Here is a 10345-nt window from a genome sequence, read left to right as displayed (position 1 = left end):
ATTGAAATATGTTTTTAAATAAATAAATAAATACCGATATGTCGATGTCAAATGTTTCTTCAGTCGAAGTGACTTTTGATATTGATAAGAGTGATAAGTCGGTACCGTATTGCAGTGATATCTTATAATCATTTTTGGAATACGGCTCAGTGTTGATGATGATAAGTTACATCGTCTCACAATTATTCACAATTTTAATTAGATTCTAACTCGAGTTATTTTAACTTGTTAGAGACTTAATCTTTTTTGAAGAGATAAATCCTTTTCACATGAAATTTTAAATGTTTGTATTTTACACGGTGGAGGCGTTTTTTTATTGTGAATAATTCGAGGGGTGAGTGGTTAAATCCAGTAAGTTGAGAAAATTTGTTTTTGAAATTCAGACTACGTGCAATTTTAACGTTCTTATTTCAATGAATAATAATTCCGATTTATCGGATTTGACCACTCACCCCTCGATATTTTTTTCTACCACCACCAAATTTCAGCTATCTTAAATGTAATATTCTATAACATTGCTTTACTTTAATATTTCACTGAAAGCGTTCCCTCAGTCCGGGGATCTAATCTCGGGATGTGTCCGTCGAGTTAACGTCGTTGTGTCCACTTGCTGTCCGGAGACAGCTTATTCCGTTTCAAAGCGATTGCGATAGAAATAAAGAAACTCTACTATAGTGTATCGTCAGTATACTATAAGTTACATATAAGAAAATGTCTTAGGATAAAACCGTAACAAATGAATATCTGGAAATCATTAAATACTTTTTTCAATTAAAATGTGATGGTTCCTGTCATTATGTTGAATTATTAGGATAATGTAGAAAGTAATTTTAAAAAAGGGCAATCCAAGTCAAGTACATACAAAGATTAAGGCAGCTACAAATTGGAATTTAATAGTAGATAATGGCTCAGGGTAGACTGCAGTTTTTGCGGTCCTCGTCAAAGTTCTATAGATCCCTAACAAACAAGTCATTTGTTTATGTATTTAGTAAAGTAAATATTTGCGATCCATGGTATGTACAATACGTGTTACGTGTATAAAAAGTTTCATATGTCCCCGGTGGGTCCAAAGTCCTTATAACTAGGGTACACAATCTAGAACAACTATTACGCACTCGAGTTCGATACTACCTATATATAAGTGAATGTGGTTTTTCTCTTTCTCTTTTATATAGTTTCCACCCTAACTGAAAATAAATTTGTATTGCATTGCATGTTTAAGCATGTTTACTATGTTTTCCTGTCTTCTTTGAATTAATTTTCTCCCTGATCGCAATGTTTAAAGGATGATACGTAATACCTCCCCGCCATAGAACATAGAACACACACGGATCCACAATTTTCGCCGCAACACATTGTCCGTTTCATTACGCGCCGCCTAATTGCTTATTAGGGAATAAAGTGACACAACGTCTTCTTATTGCGGTGTCGCGTCTGATTAACTTCAGTTAGTTTTGTACGGTTGACACTTTGATGTTTTCCACGGAAACCTAGAAAAGTTGGGCATTTTTCAGCTTTTACTTTAATCTGTATCCTTGAGGACAAATCCTTCACAAGTCTAACAATGCAAATGCAGCTCACCATGTAATTTAGAAAGAAAAGCCCTTCAAAATTCAGATTCTATCTGTCACGTTAGAATCAGAATCACAAAGACAGCGTTCGGTGTATGATTAATTACCAGCGACCCGCGATTTATTCCAAATTCACTCACTCTTTTCTCAGCATATTTGCATCCTTTGCTGCAAACATATATCTCTTTCAAGGACACCAACACCAACAGCACACAAATTCTTGAAAGGGTATATATGTTTAGATATATTTCCGTCAATTTCGAAAGAAAAGCCCTTCATAATTTTGAATATATCTGTCACGTTAGAATCAGAATCACAAAGACAGCGTTCGGCGTATAATTGCCAGCGATCCGCGGCAGCTTTCGGCCGTTCATTCTCTATGATTGATTATCTTTTCGGCTAATGAGCTTTGAGCCCGTCTTGTGGGGGTGGTGTATGTGAGGACGTGGTAGCGATTTTATAGAATATAAATTATTCGCAAACACGCGCAAAAAAAGAACACTTAAAAGCAGAAGTTCGAACACGTCTCCGATTTTGATAAAAATTGGTAGGCTGATAGAGTCCATGATGCTGAGCAAGATCCACTAGGTTTCAAAATGTCCTAGGTTGTTTGTATGAAACTTTCCTTTTTTGTTACCAGATTTCTATACATTTTCGGTAACAAAAAAAAAGTTTCATACAAACAACCTAGGACATTTTGGGAAACTTATCTTGCTCAGCATCATCGACTCTATCAGCCTACCAATTTTTATCAAAATCGGAGACGTGATCCAAATGTACAAACTTTTCGGGAATTGCTGAAAGCGCCACGAAATAGCACTATACGCATTCTGATCTTAATAGACGTATTTTACAAAAAAGGTAGCAATTCAAGGACAAATTGAGTTTTTCTGAAATGAACAAGATATCAGAACATTATAAGGTCTCTTTTCGATCACCTCTTTACAGATTATATCCAAATAGTCAAACAAGCACCTGATCCAGATTACTGCATAATGTACAGTGAGCTGCAAAATTGCATGGCGAAATTATGAATGAATTCATTGATAAATTCGCCATGCACTTTTACAGCCAGAGATAGTACATCAGAAAGATTGGAAGTGCACCTATAAAAAAGCTTAGTTCGCGGAAAATATGAAGTCGGCCCGACTGTTCACCTAATAAATAGACATCAGCAGCATAATAAAATCCATATTCGAATTCAAGTGTAGGTCCCATACGACCCTCAAACTTTCAAGAAAAGGGCGTAGACCGGCAACGCACCTCCAATCCTTCTGATTTTTCTGATGACCATGGCCGCAGTGATCAGTTACCATCAGGCGAATCTGCTCGTTTCCCTCCTATCTCATAAAAAAATGTAGAAGGATTTCAGATCATCAAGAGAACAAATCTCCTAAATAATATGACATGTTGTACAGCTTTCGTGATCTACGGGTGACTATGTATGTAAGTAGACCAGGCAGTTCAGCACAACTTGCATTTTTGCACGCGAGTCCATACTAGAGGGAGCAAGTTATGCTAGACCGCTTACGGTCCATTCCCTCTTTTTCTTATTCTTCTTCTTCTCAGCATATTCGCGCCCACTGCTGAACATATACCTCTTTCATCGATTTTCATTCCATGATATATGCGACGTTTCTGTGCCCTGCCGTCTTTTTGATGACTATCTGGCTCGTGTTTTCCCGTCACTTCAGCTTCCCAGTCGAGGTCTCCACAGCAATACTAGCCCGTGCGGTCCATTATTCTAGTCTAATATGCCAATTCATTCCATCCACGCTCCACCTCCGTTCTTGCACCACGTCATTATGAATTATGATCGCTTTTCCTTCACAATAAGTGTATAAATAGGGCCGCTGATGGCGGGAAATAAATCACCGGGGCTATCCATCATGCTCCAGGAAGCGAGGTGCGCCGATATATGCGTATACTGCATATTGTAGAGGTTACAGAAGACTTTGTGCCACAATTTTAGATAAAAGAAGGATAAATATTGAAAAAAAAGGACTTATTGGAAGTCACAGTGGACATTATTAGAAGTCAGTATAACTGAAGACCCTGTGTAAAGACTTAACTATTGTGGCGAGATTAGATTTAAGAGTAGTCTTTGTTAACGGCAGTTATAAAAGTTTGTAAATTTTATTAAAATAGATGGAAAAAAAACTTGAAGGCACACCTTTGAAGTAAGGATTTAAGCACAAATCACTAAGTATATTGTGCTTAGGAGTAGGTGAAGTTGAGATTGTTGAGAAAAGTCCACTTAAAAATAATAAAACCGTTTTAAAGTGAGCTTTTGTTTTCAGCGAATTTGTTAACAGACCCAAAGATTAATACAGTACTTTACCAAACCTATAAACTTTAGAAGACCGCAATCTGCTCTTGTAATCGCTTTGCATTCCAAGGATTACATGATATGTCACATTTTCAGAACCCTGGAGCTCTTGGCAGCCTTTATCTGCAGAGCATAGTGACTGCGCTAATCTGAGGATATCCGATAAAACCAAGAGATAAGGCTATCCAGTTCTGGTGTCGGGACGTGATTACGAGAACGGCGACGTGCATTTCGGTACACCATATTTCACTAGAGAGGCAGATCTAATACTACTACATATTAAAACTATAGGAATATTAATTATGGTATCTTCTCGATGGGTATAAAAACTCTATTTGGGTGAATCAACTTTTCTTTGCCAGCAAAATTTCGCATACTTCGACTACATGTGGTCAGAAAATTTAATTGGGATTTAGTCTAATTAATGTATACTTATTATATTAAAGACATTTGTCTTACTAGCTACGCAATACAACATGTAATTATAGGATTTCCTATTTTATAACTTTGTTTCAAGCAGTGACCCAGTGGACATAGCTGTCCTTCACTTTTGTATGAAAAAAGTGTCTCTTCCACTGGGTCACATATTGTTTTAATTAAAAATGAATCGTTTTTAAGAGGATACGGTAGCGAAAATGCTAAAATGGAAAGGAGAAGTCCTTTCAACTTGGGAATTTTAGTTAAATATACAAGTGTTATTAACTAGATTTATCGAAAAAAAATTGTCCAATAAGAACAACTCTGTCAAAAGATATTTCAAAAAAATCTTTAAAATCGAGGTTCCGCTCTCGACTTTTTCCTCCTTCAAAACTTAATCAATCGGAACGAAATTTGGGAATCTGAATAGCAATGAAATAATCTATGTCGGACCGTTTAGCTTTTTTGGTTAATTGTTACCAATCTTGAGTATCACACCTTTTTTTGCGCCACAATGAAAAAGGCAGTTTTTCGAAATTTTTGATCGACTCTAGAGTCTTTACAAAGCAGAATATCAAAAAAATCAAAACGGTCCGACACAGATAAAAATAATAACAATCTGTGTTGAAAAAATCATTGCTCTATCTTCAAAAACCAGGGAGGAAATAGTCGAGAGCGTTTGTATGGAGAATTGACCCCTACCGTAGTCTTAAATTTTTCCCTAATTGGTATACGTGAAATGAGGATCTTTATTCACGATGGTAAGGTTAAATAACAAAAGTAGACCTAATAATAAGTACTTGGGTAATTCTTTCAAAAAGCAAGAAAAAGTTGATTACCCATTTAAGTAATTTTGGTACATTTTTAGGGCGTCGCAATGAACACTGTAAAAAATTGTAAATTTCCTTAAAAAAGAATTTGGATCTCTCATATCAAAAATTATAAAAATGACGTATGTCTTACTTCTTTGAATTTTAATGCCACCTAAATCATTGTAGTCGTTATATGTCGTATCTATAATGCCAAAAATAACTATAGGTACGTGTGTGTTGTCGATCGCTGTCAAAGAAACATTCACACGTTATAAGGTTTTCATTAGCTCCCACGGGACCGCGATTTTTAAAAAAATTATAAATAGGCTCATTCTTGGTTTGAGTGATTGTTTATATTCCTAAAAAGGTGTTTCGAAAAAAAACATACTAATGTTTCCAAAAGTAACGTGTTTGAATATCAGTGCATTTCAGATTGCAGTCACCATTGAGAGTAAAAAGTAAACGTCGAGCGTCAAAGAGCATAAGCGGTAAGCGAGCACTATCAAGACAGTTTGAACATTCATGGACTCTTTTGCATTGGCATACGGTACAGACTCAGTTAAGTGTGTCGCTGAGTACACATTCAGTGGCAGCGTATCGTGTCGGTCGTATCTGCGGAAGTCACACTGACTTGCTTTCAGATCTCTGTACGGGACTTTGGAATGGATAGAAATTCCTAGACGATATTTTGTTAGCAACAGCAACAAAAGACTCTTTTTAACCCGCGACGCGAAAACGACGTGGTGTTTATAAGTTTCACGTGTCTGTCTGTCTGTGTGGGTCTTTCTGTGGCATCGTAGCTCCCGAACGGATGAACCGATTAAGAAATTGTTCTTTTGTTTGAAAGCTTAGGTCGGGAGTGTTCTTAGCCATGTTTCATGAAAATCGGTCTATTATGTCCAGGTTTAAAAAAAAAATTGTGGTTAGGTAATTGATTTCGATCTTGCCAGAAATAGAGCTCGCTTTTATGTTTATTTGCTAAGAGTTTATTGCTCTCTAAACTTGAACGAGTCTCTTGATTCACCACACTGACAATTGTTCTACTTCTAGCTTCTTCAACGTTTTCCCGACCTATGCCCTGGGGACCGCTTCCTGCTTAGTTCTTCTCCACTTTGCCCGGTCTTCGGCATGAGGTGTTCAACTTAATCTACTTAATTTTTGACCCAAAATCATATAGGAAATAGTCACTAAGTCTCAATGCCAGAGCTAGGGTGTTTTAACACGTATTTTTTAGCAATTCTATGTCTTCCTAAGTCTACCTCTCGTGGCTTCAGCACAATGCAGCCACTAAGTGGTTGTCGAGCTGCGATAGGGCGTCTCCACACGAGCCACCGCGTCCCAGCTCGTCTGTACGTACCATAATTGCGACTGGATGTTACAGGTCTGTTTTTACTACGTTCAGACACGACTTTTAGAAATGGTGGAATTTTCGGTTCATGTTCTGGGAATGTTTTTATTGGTCTCTAAATATTTTAATTATTTGAACATCTTTAAATAGGTAGGTAGGTAATTGCAGCTTGTATTAATGCAATTCGTTATTAGATTTAGAGCGTAAGAAAATTACCTATATTTTGTAGGAACAGGTGAAATCTTGGAATCTATGAAGATAATATCATATTATGATGAAGTGTTAGGGCCAAAGCAAAACTATTTACAAATCTAGATTTACACGGATTAACTGATAATGATGTAAGTGTGATATAAAATAAAATGGTAATAGCTATCTAGGAATTATAAGTAGACTGACAAATAATTAAATGACTGAAAATGACAAATAATTAATATCACCAAAGCAAACTATTTATAAAACATTTGGTCCTGTAAGCAAGTTTAAAAAAATTTGAAAAACCCCCGATCGCGACATAGTGGACCGATTTTCATGAAACATAGCTAAGAACACTCCCGACTAACTCAGTTTTCAATAAAAAAACTAAATCTAAATCGGTTCATCCGTTCGAGAACTACGATGCCACAGACAGACACACATACAGACAGACAGACAAACAGACAGACAGACACGTCAAACTTATAATATAACACCCCGTCGTTTTTGCGTCGGGGGTTAAAAACAAAGAGTTGTCAAAACACCTAGCTAGTAAAATACCTAGTAGTCTGGAAAAAATGGATCAGTTGCATTTGCCCCCCCAGTCGAAATTGACCTGCTGTACCTTATTGTAAAACCTGACCAAAAAAATGTGACTACGTGCAAGGGAATGCGGAATTGCGGAATTTAGAATAAAATAGAATATTTTTTATTTAACATCAGTTTGGACAAATATAACAAAGATAAATACAACACATCTAGATGTTAAATTGGGAGCCCACTCAGCATGTTGCCACGGCATGCCGAAGCGCTGAATTTCATTAATTAGAACTATTTTCTTCATACTATACTGAACTGTCACCCCATACATCAGAATAACAGCGCCCTCCTGACGATAGTCCTAATAATACAGGGTGGGGCCTGTAACAAAGGCGAAAAATTGAACTGTAGGGTGTACTCCTTATACTGATCAACATTTGTTCAGTGACTTTTAAAAATTATGAAGTTTTTAAATTTTAAATTTTTCATACAAAATAAATATTAGCTTCAATGTACGCCATTATTGTTGTCATCGACGTTGTCTGTCACACTTTAGACTTAACAGAATTCGCAATACATTACCTCTTAGAAAAAGCTTTCAAGGGTGATAAAAATCAAAATACAACTTATTTTTAAAAGTCGCCGAACAAATGTTGATCAGTATAAGGAGAATAGCCTACAGTTTAATTATTCGCTTTTGTTACAGGCCCCACTCTGTATATTTCTGGTCAGGCTTTAATTAGGTTATGCTGCACTGAAAAAAAAAACCAGCTTTCATGTTCGTTCAACAAGTTTTTTGGTTAAAGTAGCGCCTACGTACTCTTAACAACAAGTTTGATTTTGTTAAGTGTAACTAGTATATTCTACAAGTTACTCGTCATTGGAATCAAAAATATATTTGAATCAACAAATCGATTTTATAAAAGCAACATGAAACATATTGTTTTAAACATATGTTTGGCTGATTCAATCAAATATCTTTTAACAAGTATGTCCTTGTTGTTCGAACGAAACTCAACTTGTATCATCAATATTGTTATTTATTCCGTTTACTAAAATAATTTTGTTTCAAATGGTTAAACCCGCAACAAGTCGAACTTGTTAAATTCACAATGCAATTTTCTCTCAGTGTGCAGTTAGGTCAGTGGACCATTTTTCTGGAATCTGGTCAGCTATTTTGATTTAGCTAGCCAGAAAATCCTGCATGAAAGTTTGACAACAGAGTTTGAATCGAACTTACTAGCTAGAAGGTAACCTGCCTAATCCTGAGATCAAGTAAGTTTAAAGACAAGGAGTTCTCAAACCAGCTAGCTAGTCCAATATAGTATCGTTATTAGGCTATGCAGCTCGGGTCAATCAGACAGACGGACATTTCCTCCGGTAGCGGCGGGACAAAGCCGCCGGCGACGCCTTTGATCTCACGCCGGTTAGGGTTGCCTCATGTTTTATTTAATCTGTCAATGTTTTTATGGTTTGGTTAAGACTGATTTAGTGCTTACTATATACATAATAGATATACATATTATGTATTGGTACCTATAGGGAGTTGAATTTGACCAATTTTGAGCACTTTGTAAGGAAACTTTGGATTTTTCTGTTATTTATGTACTCAGGACAAATGTTTCGTCAAAACTCACGTCGAAAAGAAAAATCAACTTCAATTTAGTACTAGGTACCTAACTATTGGTATAAAATATTAGTGGTAAGAAATGAGTTGCCAACTGACGACTTATTATTAACTTACAATACTTATTATCTCTGTCATTAGACCAATCTGTTTAAAACAACCAATTTTTCTTTTACAAAATAAAATTTCGCTAACCGGAGGACGGTCAAAAGCTATACAATCCTATTTTGCCTTTCATATTAATGTTAATCCAAGTGTCTCCTTTGGAGATGCATGTTGGTATTGTTGGATAACTGTTTACAGGGGCCGATTCTTATTTGTGGTACCTATAAAATATATTTTAACTACGTAAAAATACGATTTGTCGATAGCGACAACCCTAGGTCGGACACGGCCACCGTTTGTCGGTGATTGCCGGCGTGAAATGAGCTCCGACATCCCCCCCCCCCCTCCTCCTCTACCTAATGGGTTATATAGCCACGAACTGTCGACTCATTGTTGTCGGGGTGCTATCAAAACATGACGCTGGAAAAGATTGATTCAGTATGGTTGGTTCGATTTATAATACTTATTTATAATGTGACTAGCAGGCTTTAGCACGAGGAAACATAAAAGTTGGTATACTTAATAGTTTTCCTTAAAAGAGACAATTTACCCATACTTATTGTATAATTATATCTCAAAATTTGAGCCATGTTTAATTATGGCTTGGCCACTTTGGGCATCGCTAAGCCTGCTTTAATTTTAAGACTTAATTAATAAATATCGTAATATGTCAACATTGTCAATCAATGTACACAAAATCTTAACAATTATATACCTAAACTACCGTCATACTTAGGTACTTTAAATTTCGAACCTGATATAATCACAGAATATATAATAGATATTATTAAAACATTACCATGCTAATTACCTTTGTGGGTAGTATTATAAATACGATATGCATCCTGAAATAAACAACTAGATAATTCGCGATCAAATAAAAAAAAACATTACAGGAAGCAATAATATGTTGCAGTGTGATCATTATGATATTTATGATATGAAGTACACTATGAAGTGATACTACTAGCGCCATCTCTTGACGAGTTGAATAACAGTGCAAGATTCGTAGATCTTCAATTATCTTGATACTATTCAATGTGAGCTCTAGTACTTACATGAATAATAACAATTATTTTTTAAGTACATATACAGGAGTCCTTACTTACGTTTTTTACTATAATTTGAAAAAATGTAGAATTTAAAAAGATTATATAAAAAAACATATCTCAAATCCTATTTAAGAATGTGTTAGTATGAGAATTGAAATGAAAACTAATTGTAAGTATAATTTTCAATGTACTTAACATTGATGCAAATTAAAACTTTAATGTTTAGTACTTAAATACCGTGTTTTTAGTGGTAAGCCTGCAAACTAAGACGATGTATCATTTGAATCCCTGATTATCCTTAAACCGTCATTAAAATGCGAGAAATCCTAAAAACACAAAACCCTAATAT

Source organism: Leguminivora glycinivorella, chromosome 3 (assembly GCF_023078275.1).
Source record: "Leguminivora glycinivorella isolate SPB_JAAS2020 chromosome 3, LegGlyc_1.1, whole genome shotgun sequence".
Lineage (NCBI taxonomy): Eukaryota > Metazoa > Arthropoda > Insecta > Lepidoptera > Tortricidae > Leguminivora > Leguminivora glycinivorella.
This window is presented reverse-complemented; position numbering follows the sequence as displayed.